This window comes from Sphaerodactylus townsendi, linkage group LG02, assembly GCF_021028975.2.
Source record: "Sphaerodactylus townsendi isolate TG3544 linkage group LG02, MPM_Stown_v2.3, whole genome shotgun sequence".
Taxonomy (NCBI): Eukaryota; Metazoa; Chordata; class Lepidosauria; order Squamata; family Sphaerodactylidae; genus Sphaerodactylus; species Sphaerodactylus townsendi.
Window position 1 is genome coordinate 79376550 of NC_059426.1, and position 10002 is coordinate 79386551.

Sequence of the window (10002 nt, forward strand, 5' to 3'; positions counted from 1 at the left end):
GACTGCCAGACTTGCTAACAGCAAGCCAAGGGACTCTCAAAAGTTCCAGGCGGATGAAACATCGTTCTGACTTTCTCCTTTAGCGTAGGGGCTTGGGTCTATTTGTCTACCAAGAACCTTAGGAGGACGTTCACAAATATTCCAAAGCCTAGAGCAAGAAATTGGTGAGGTCCGTTTAGGATTACAAAAGTGGATCAATGAGGTTACTGCTTTCTGTTGAATTAGAGTTGCCTAATTCCTTAAGTAATATCCATCCGTCTTTTCATTCTAGTTTGCCTCCAAGGAGGCTCCCGCTTTTGATGCCTGGCACGACCCCTCCGGAGACCCCGCCGACCATGATTGATGGCCCGCGGCATAGAAATCGATGCTATCTGGACTGCAGCTTTAATACATGGCAAACGCACAGTGGTGAGTCTTCTTGGGTGGGATATTCTTCGACCATAATCAATAGATTGTATTCGAATGTGGATGCCCTCCTTATTCTTACTTTTCATCATGCTTTTCCACTGAAACCGGGGAAGGGTTTTTCTTAGAGAAGCGGAATGTAAAGATCTCAGTGAGGAACTGAATCTTCCACAGTCAAGTTTAGCCTTGACTGAGTTTCATGGCATGACGGGCGGGCCAGAATCTACAATGTAACCACACTGCCTCCGGAGGAGCTTATCTCTTTAGAAGCGAGATGAGAATTCCGTTCCCATGAGAATGGGACTGGAGACTCCGGGAGGGGATGGAACAAGGGGTTATAACCTGTGGTCCTGGAAGCGGAAGGCCGATTCCTGTCATGTCACAGTATTGTTGGTGAGCTTTCTAATGTCTGTCTGCCATCCTATATATGGTCCAAGAATGAAATTCAACCAAAAGCCTTTTATTTCTGCCTCGTTGGAATTCCTTACAGCATTAATCTCAGAGTGATTCTGTAGACCTAGTGGCCAGATATATCAAGTACAAGTTCAGCAGTCTCAGTACTTACAGCTGAATTATGAACAATCCTAAAAACGTGAATATGTTGGCCTTATCATGATATGTTCTTGTGTGTGTGTGAGAGAGAGAGAGAGAGAGCGCGCACGTGTGCGTGTGTATAAAGTGCTGTCAAGTCACAGGTAACTTCTGGTGACCCTTTACGGCATAGATGTCAAACTCGCGGCCTTCCAGATGTTATGGACTACAGTTCCCATCATCCCCTGCCAGCATAATGCATGGCAGGGGATGATGGGACCTGTAGTCCATAACATCTGGAGGGCCGCGAGTTTGACATCTGTGCCTTACGCGGTTATCGAAATAAGACATTAGTAGAGCTGGTTTGCCATTGCCTTCCTCTCCCATCTAAGTTCTAACCAAGGCCAATTCTGCTTAGCTTCTAAGATCTGATGAGACCAGCAGGCTAGTCTGGCCCATCCAATTCAGGTCTGTGATCTCATATCCCATTTCCAAATTTCTGTTATTGAAATAAAATGTAATGACTTTATAAGCACATTTGGCTATTTTCTTGGATGTGTTGTGTGTAACCCAAAGGCAGCAATTATTTAAAAGATTCAACAAATATACTAAACATTTTGATCTTATAACAATGCTATTTAAAAGAACAATATTATAGGCCAAGCAAACAAAGAATTCAAAGTGCCAGAGGTTTGGGAGAAATTAGGTCAAACCAAAATAATTTCTTATATGTTCAACTTTGGCCAATGAGATATATTAGGTAAAGATTTTCAGGCTCACAAAAGTCTGCAGATTCCATCATCACTGTTGAGAATTCAGAAAACAAAATGTTCTAATCTTTAACTAATGCAGCACTAAAGAAAAATCACACCAAACTGGTTCTTCTTCTTGCATATACCTCATGTGGCAATGCTTGCAGGATCAGCAAAGTTCAAATAAATAGTATGTCAGGAGTTAAGCTCGAAGCCTTCAACAACAGCTACAAAAGTGATGTGCAGGTTCAAGGTACCCACTTTGTCTTGCATCTCAAATGTCCTCAAATACAGATATGCAGTTTTTGCACAGGTCACATTTCCTCAATGTTCCTTTCATGTGTCATACTGGATCCTAGAATTACCATATCATGCATTGTTTCTATTGAAAGACATGCATTTATTGCCCCAATTCTCTAATTAAAGGCATGGGAACTCAGTGGGCAGTTCATTTCCAAGATCCTTATGCCTTATCCCTGGTGAGACAGTAGCACACTAGTTACGATCCTGTGTTTAAATGAAAGACCTCACAGTGAGATGCAAAGAGCATGACAACTGCATTGAAGTCCAAAGCAACTCCCACCAATCATGGTGCAGCTCACTAATGATATCCAACAATGGCCTTTAGAGATTAAAGCAGACATCCAGCACATGCTGATATAGTCAGGTATCTCTTATATCCCACCACCACCCATATACAGAACACAATAAACAGGGGACACAGCATCCGTCAGTCTAAGCAGGACTGTGGCATTACTGGGGAGAGCCCAAGAATACATACCCTGTTTCCCCAAATATAAGACATCCCTGGAAAATAAGACATAGTAGAGGTTTTGCTGAAGTGCGAAATATAAGGCATCCCCCAAAAGTAAGACATAGCAAAGTTTTTGTTTGGAAGCATGCCTGTCGAACAGAATACAGAAATATAAGACATCCCCTGAAAATAAGACATAACGCATCTTTGGGAGCAAAAATTAATATAAGACACTGTCTTATATTCGGGGAAACATGGTATATACTATGGAGCTCCACAGATGGGGTGGGGGGGTTGTTCAGTCCCCTCTACATTCTTTAGCCATGTGGACAAATAGGAAAGGAAACAGCCAATCTAGCCACACAACCAATATAGCTGTGCAGCTTTGGTAGAGGGTCAGTTCTTACTTCCCCACTCCTCCCAAGATTAGTGATCTACTCTTCTGCCAGGCAAGAGGGAAGCAGACCTTGAGCCGATACAAGAGCATACATCACTTTTGCATTCACAGAAGCTTGCCTGGTCAATTCCACAATAGCTCATTAGGAAAATTGTTGTTCACTGCCCAGAGCCCTTCGGGGGAGGGGCGGTATATAAAACCAATTATAAATAAATAAATAAATAAAAGCCCCATGTGGGACATAAGAGCCTTGGACCTGAATCCCTCTGTTCTAAGTTGAAGGCTGGCAAAGCATATCTGTTACCTAGCAATGGCTGATTAGTAGCAATACAGAAGGAAGAGACCTGACTAGAACCCATACTTCAGAACCTCAAGAGAACCAAATCAGATTAAGGGTGCCTCAACTCATGACTGCTCAAACTCCTTGTGTCTCCCCAACTGCAAGGGAGAGTCTCCCTCTTACAAGCACATGGACAGGTCAGCATATAAACAAGCCCTCTTCCTAGCTGGAAAGTACATACTTATTACTAGTAGCTGTTTATGAACTCCAACTCTTAACACAGCAAAACAAATATGATATTACTAGCGTGGCCCAGCCATGCGTTGCTGTGGCTTATTGTGGTGAAATGGAAAAGGAACAGTAGCAGCAAATCAAGTGCAGAGGCCAGCAGTACGTGCTCATGCAAACAAGCAGCCTGATACTGTGCGATGTCATTGATGTTATTGTGTGCCCGCATTCCTGGGATGGAAAGGCACTCCTCCCATACATCTAGGCTGGCTGGTCATGATCCTTTACCTGGGAGTAACTTTGGTTGGTGGCAATGGGTGGCGCTTCTGAGGAAACCCTCTGAGGGGCACAACGCAGCCATTCAAAGTATGTCACAGTTGCTGTACCGAGCTTACTCCTGAGTAATGCGTGTCTGGTTTTCTTAACTGTAACTGCAGTATTCAGGGAATCTAGGGTGCCTGGCTCCTCTCTCCCATCCCTTGCATGTCGCCCCTCACTCTCTTCCCTCCCTCACTTCTCTTCCCTTGCATGCCACCCCTTCCCCTCCTTCCCTTCCCTTTCCCTCTGCTAGGGTGGGTGGGTCATATCAAGATGCTGGGCCCCCTGCCTCCCCTCCCTTGCATGCCACCCCTCACTGTCTCCCCTCTCTCACTTCTCTTCCCTTGCATGCCTCCCACTCTGTCCCTTTCCTCTCCCTCCCTCTCTTCCCTTGCATGCCACCCCTCCTTCTCCCTCCCTTCCCTCTCCCTCGTGTGTATGTGTGTGTATGTTCCACTCGAGTTACTGCCTATGTACTGTTTCCACTGCTCATATCTGGCCGTCTGAGTGAACATTCTAAGCAGCAAGAACATTCTACAGGTGACAGTTACACACAGGCACTGCATGTCCTTCAACAGGGAGTGCCAGGAAAAAGGCGTTTTACCTGGGCCAGGTGTGAAATTTCAGGTATGTGAACATTTGAAAACACTCTCGCCTGGCTGAGTATAGTGGCTGGGAATTTTCAGAGGAATTGGCCCAGCAGTTACTGAGGTATCAACAAAAACACTGTTAGTTTTATATAGAGAGAGATAGGCATCACTGAAACCTGGTGGGGGGTGTCCCATGATTGGAACATAAAAATTGAAGAACTGAATTCAGAGAAACAGATCAAATAGGAAAGGAGGAGTAACAGCATTGTACATAAAGGATTATTACAGCTGTGAGCAGGTCTGTGACTTAAATCCTCCAAGCCAGGTTGAGAGCATCTGGGTAAAAATTAAGGGGGAGAGAAACAACACTGATCTAATTGTGGGGGTCTATTATAGACCCCCATGCCAGTCTGAGGAGATTGATGATGCATTCTTGAAACAGATTACCAAACTTGAACAAAGAAGAGAAGTAGTAGTAATGGGAGATTTCAATTACCTTCTTCTGGTTGATTTCAATTATCCAGATATTTGCTGGGAGTCAAACTCTTCCGTGACAATCAGACCCAACAAATTTCTCACTTGCCTTGCAGACAATTTTATGGTCCAGAAGGTGGAAGAAGCAACAAGGCTATTATAAATCTGCTCCTAACCAATAATGATGACCTGATTAGTGGAGTGGAAGTGGTAGGATTCTTAGTGGATTTTGTTATACAGTGGAAAGGGGATGCTAAGCATAGTCATACACGCATTCTAGATTTTAAGAAAGCAGATTTCAGTAACCTGAGGAATCTATTAGGTGCAAGCCCATGGTCAATACTATAAGAGAAAGGAGTGCATGATGGCTGGGAGTTTAAGTGAGATCTTAAGGGCACAATTTCAAACAGTTCCAATGAGGAGGAAAAATGGGAGATGTCTCAGGAAACCAGAATGGCTGTCTAAAGAACTTTCAATTGAACTAAGATTTAAAAAGGACATGTTCAAAAAATGGAAAAGGGAGGAAATTACCAAAGAGGAATTCAAACAAATAACCAGGATGTGTAGGGAGAAAGTCAGAAAAGCTAAAGCTCACAATGTGCTGAGGGTTAAAAATGTGCTGAGAGGTTAAAAAAAACAACTTTTTTGGTTATGTCTATAGCAAAAGGAAGAAAAATGATACGGTAGAGTCATTGCATGGAGGAGATGGCAAAATAGTAACAGGGGATGGAGAAAAAACAGAATTACTCCACACCTTCTTTGCCTCAGTCTTTCCCCAAAAAGGAAATGGTGCTCATCCAGGTGAAAATGAAACAGAAGATACAGTAGGAGAAATCTGGAATACCTGTCTACTTTAAATGAATTCAAATCTCCAGGACCTGGTGAACTACATCCCAGGATATTAAAAGAACTGGCAGACATCATCTCAGAACCACTTGCTATAATCTTTGAGAATTCCTGGAGAACAGGAGAAGTCCCAGTGGACTGGAGGAGGGCTAACGTTATCCCCTTGCATGCACAGTTAGAGCATAGTGTTCTGTTCTGAAATGGATGGGTACCTGAGCAGAGCAGACACAGCAATATGGACAAACAGTGTTCATTCTCTTCCCTAGCTGTTTCTCGTTTCATGTGTGCTCCTTTCATGTGTAAAATGCCTTGCTCTGGAATGCTCATCATCAAAGTCTTCTCATATGTGATATGCGAATGCAATCATATGTGATTGGTGATATGCCTGGCATGAGGCCAGGAGATGTAGCCCCACATCCAGTATTTGAATTTAAATAATTTAACAACCGGTTCCAGTGGTGGGATTCAAATAATTTAACAACTGGTTGTTTACAAGCACCATTTTAACAACCGGTTCTGCCGAAGTGGTGCGAACCTGCTGAATCCTACCACTGCCCACGCCATGTGCCCTGTCATCTAAGGCATGGATTTCCTGAATGGAATTTAGGGCCTAGAAGGATTATTAATGTTTGCATGTGTTATATCCTAAACTGCACCTAGTCCTAGATTGGGGGAGGCATGGAGGGAACTTGCATTCTTTCCATGCACGGGTCTTTATGGGATGATGTAAAGATATGCAATCTTGCAAGGGTTGTCAGTGCAGAAATGTTTCATTGACATCTAGGCATGACTGGACTGGAGAGGATTAGGATCTGACCAAACCCTGTGCCACTCAGAGCCCAACTCTGACACGGTGTTAGCACTGAAGTTACAGTGGTGTTAGCACAATGTTAGCAGGGCTTGGCACCAACTTATTTTCAGATATACTACTACAACTACCAGTTGTTTGTTTTAATTGTATTTATTACAATATTTATATTCTGCCTTTCCTTGTGCCTCAGGGAGGTGTAGTAGTTCAAGTCATCATCCTGAGTCCTCCAGAGATGGACCTTAAGATGGTGCTGTTGATTGTGCATTCTTACCACTTTAGGAGAGAGCAGCTAGTCTTGCAAATAGGTTGTTTTTATAGGGCCTTTCCCCACTTACGGTTTGCGGCGCGCTACTCTCAGCGCGAGGAATTTCTGCTGCGGGGTTGTGTTCCCCACTGCCCTGCGCTCTGCGTGGACAGTCAGAAGGTGCTGTTTCTTCAGCGTCAGAAATGACGCGCACTGAGGGGACGTGAGAGCGCGCAGTCGGGGCGGCTGCGTTGTCGCCACCCGGACTCGTGGGGAGTGCCGCTGGACCCCGCGCTATTTGGGGACAGTAGCGCGCAGCAAACGGTAAGTGGGTAAAGGGCCATAGAGGGGTTTATGCATATCTCCTTCCCTTCTTAAAGAAATTCAATAAGTATTTATAAAAATAGCATGGGAAGTGACTTAACTTTCTATGATTTGCCTTTTAAAGAGTTGCTGATATTACTTTTGTTCACTTTTCTTAACAGACAGGCTATTGTGCATTTTCCATCCTGTGCAAATTAGTTCAGTTGCAATCCTACGTTTTAGTGTGCTTGTTTGTGTGCATCTTTTTTATACAGGTTTGCAAGAACTGTTCAGTTCAGTTAGTCTGCAACTGCAAATAGGTGATTTTATTTTGTCCCAACTGTGAGGTAATGAGATACAAAAGTGGCTGTAAGTACGACTGAGTTATCTAAAGTAGATATTAGCCATTACCTACACATGGCTTATGCTATTTAAGACCACTGACCACTCATGCCAGTAGGCTTAAGCACACCTAAGATTGCAGCCATTATTTTTACTTATGCAAACAAAAAATTCTTAGATAGAATTTACTAAAACCAATTATTTCATTGAGTCACATCTTAATATCCTTGTTTCTTTTTTCCTTTGGTTGAATTCATGCAGCTTAATGTGAAGTGTTATTTCTTGAAAGATTACTCAATTTATTGACCAATCTTTGCTCAGTTTTTGTGAATACTTAAAGAGTCACAGTGTGTTTGATATAAGTAAACACTTGGAGTGGATTCGCAGCTGTTGAACTTATTTTGCTCAATGCCAAAAAGCACTAAAAAACCCCGTAGAGGAATAATATTCTTATCAGTTTCATTCTTGAGTGCTCTGTTTAGCTGGTTTATTATTGCACTGGCTACTTTTGTCATGTGAAAGGGAAAAATTCTTGACACATTTTGAAAATAACTTTCCTTGTTGTTATGGTTATACTCACTTCACTTCTGCAAAGGCTGCAAGCTCTTGGATGTAACATTTTACCTCCTTGGTTCCACATTCCATACACAGCAATGAATCATGCACCCACTGCACTGCTAGAAGTCACCCAGCATCCACTACTGACTAGGCACCTTCTAGATAGTGGACTTCAGTCACTTGCTCGGGCTGCAACTTTGTACCACATAAGTCCATGGCTGCTGACTGGACAGTTGTGCCTACAATGGACCAGTTATTTTATTACATATATCATTAGGCAGGGGAGTGGATGCAAGTACTGCCAGGAGAGAGAAACAGGAAAAGGAAGAGGCAATGAAGGAGTGGGAAAATGAGATTTCTGTGTGAATCTCCACAAGTCCCCCACTTGCAGTAAATTATTATTTCATATTTATACCATACATGTATTGAACCAAATCATCCTCTGGTCTTTTGCCAGTATGCCCTGCTAACTCTCCCCTTCACTTTGTTTCTTTCCTTTTAATTCTCTCTGAGGTTTCTTTGTAGTCATACATGTAATTATGTCATTTATGTGTTGTATGTTTTGGGGGATTTGTGTAAATATAATTTGCTTTGTGTGAGATTTGAACTTCTTTTGGTAAACTGTAACTTAAAGGAATGAAAAGAAATCATTTGACATAGAAATCTTGTATATCTTGTGACGGAACAGCCAGTTAAACATTACTTCTGATCACTAAAGATTATGATTTATTCACCACTTCAAACTAGTGGGACTCCATTAGCCCTGGATTGTGATTGGTTGGCATTTTAGAAGATTGTTTGCCAATATGCACGAGAACTCCATTGATGTGTAACATTAGTCAAGTAAATAACACCTTCTTTTTAAATGTTTAGCAAGTCACATCGTTTTCAGTTCTTTGGCTTTGGACTCTACAGGCACAATCTAGCACAATCCAGGCATAGTGTCTCTATAGAATCCTCTTTCTTCCTACATCCTATCCATGGGTATGCAGGCAGCAATGGGTCATTTTAAAGAATGAAAAGTCTGGGCATGCCTCTCATTTCTCATCCAACCCTTTCTCTTGCTTTGATGCAACTTGTTTGTGCTCTGGACCTTGCATTCTTCCTAATAGTCTATCAAGTTGCTTGTGTGCATGCTCATGTGTCTGAGTAGGAAGGAAAGGAAGAGAGCTTTATTAAGCCTATAGAAATTGTCCATTCAAGCCCTGAACTCACAGTGAAATGCATGATGTCTTATGTTTTTGGCTTCAAGATTAATCAGGCCTCAAACATTTATACCTCTTTGAGCCAGTGACCGTATTGTAGTAACATTTCAGTGAAAGGACTATGAATGAATTTCTTGGCTCAAATCTTCTTAGTATCTCCATGTCACCTCTAACCCAGAAGTGATATGGTTGTTCAAACTAAAGTGCATGGCAGATCTAATGCATGACCCAAATCCTAATAAGAAGCACTGAGGCACCCTGTGGAGAAAGAATGCCCATGATTAGGTAGGAAGATTTACCCAATGATGCTAATAAGAATTGCCTTTCTGTGGCTGATCAAATCCATAGCTTTCTGTTTCCAACAGTGATTTACTATTTGCCTCTGTGAAGGTCACAAGCAGGGTATATTTGACCTTCAAGGATCAGGAATATAGCCAGCAATAACAATACGGCCGTTTCCGCATGGTCAAAATATCCTGGGTTGAGCAAGAAAAATATCCCTGTGCAGCCAATAATTCTGCACGGTTCCCAGTGCTAAGGTGGGCCTGTCTTGGTGTTGCCTCACAATATTTCCCTTGTCCTGAGATTTTCGAAAATCGCCAGTTTGGAAGTTTTTTAAAAAAATCCCAATGTGACCCTACTTGTTTCTGCTACCATGAAAAAAACAGTCAGGAGCTGCTATCTGACAGTCAGGAGCATGAAAAAAACAGTCAGGAGCAATGTGACCCTACTTGTTTCTGCTACCATGAAAAAAACAGTCAGGAGCAAGGTCCAGAGCACAAACAAGTTGCATCAAAGCAAGAGAAAGTGTTGGATGAGAAATGAGAGGCATGCCCAGACTGTTTTATTTTTCTTGCCCAGCTGCTTGATCTTCCTGCCCAACGTTCAAGTTGCCACTCAGAAACAACAGTCAATTTGAACATGGGACACTGGGCATGCTCAGAGATAGATGCTTGCAGCTGCC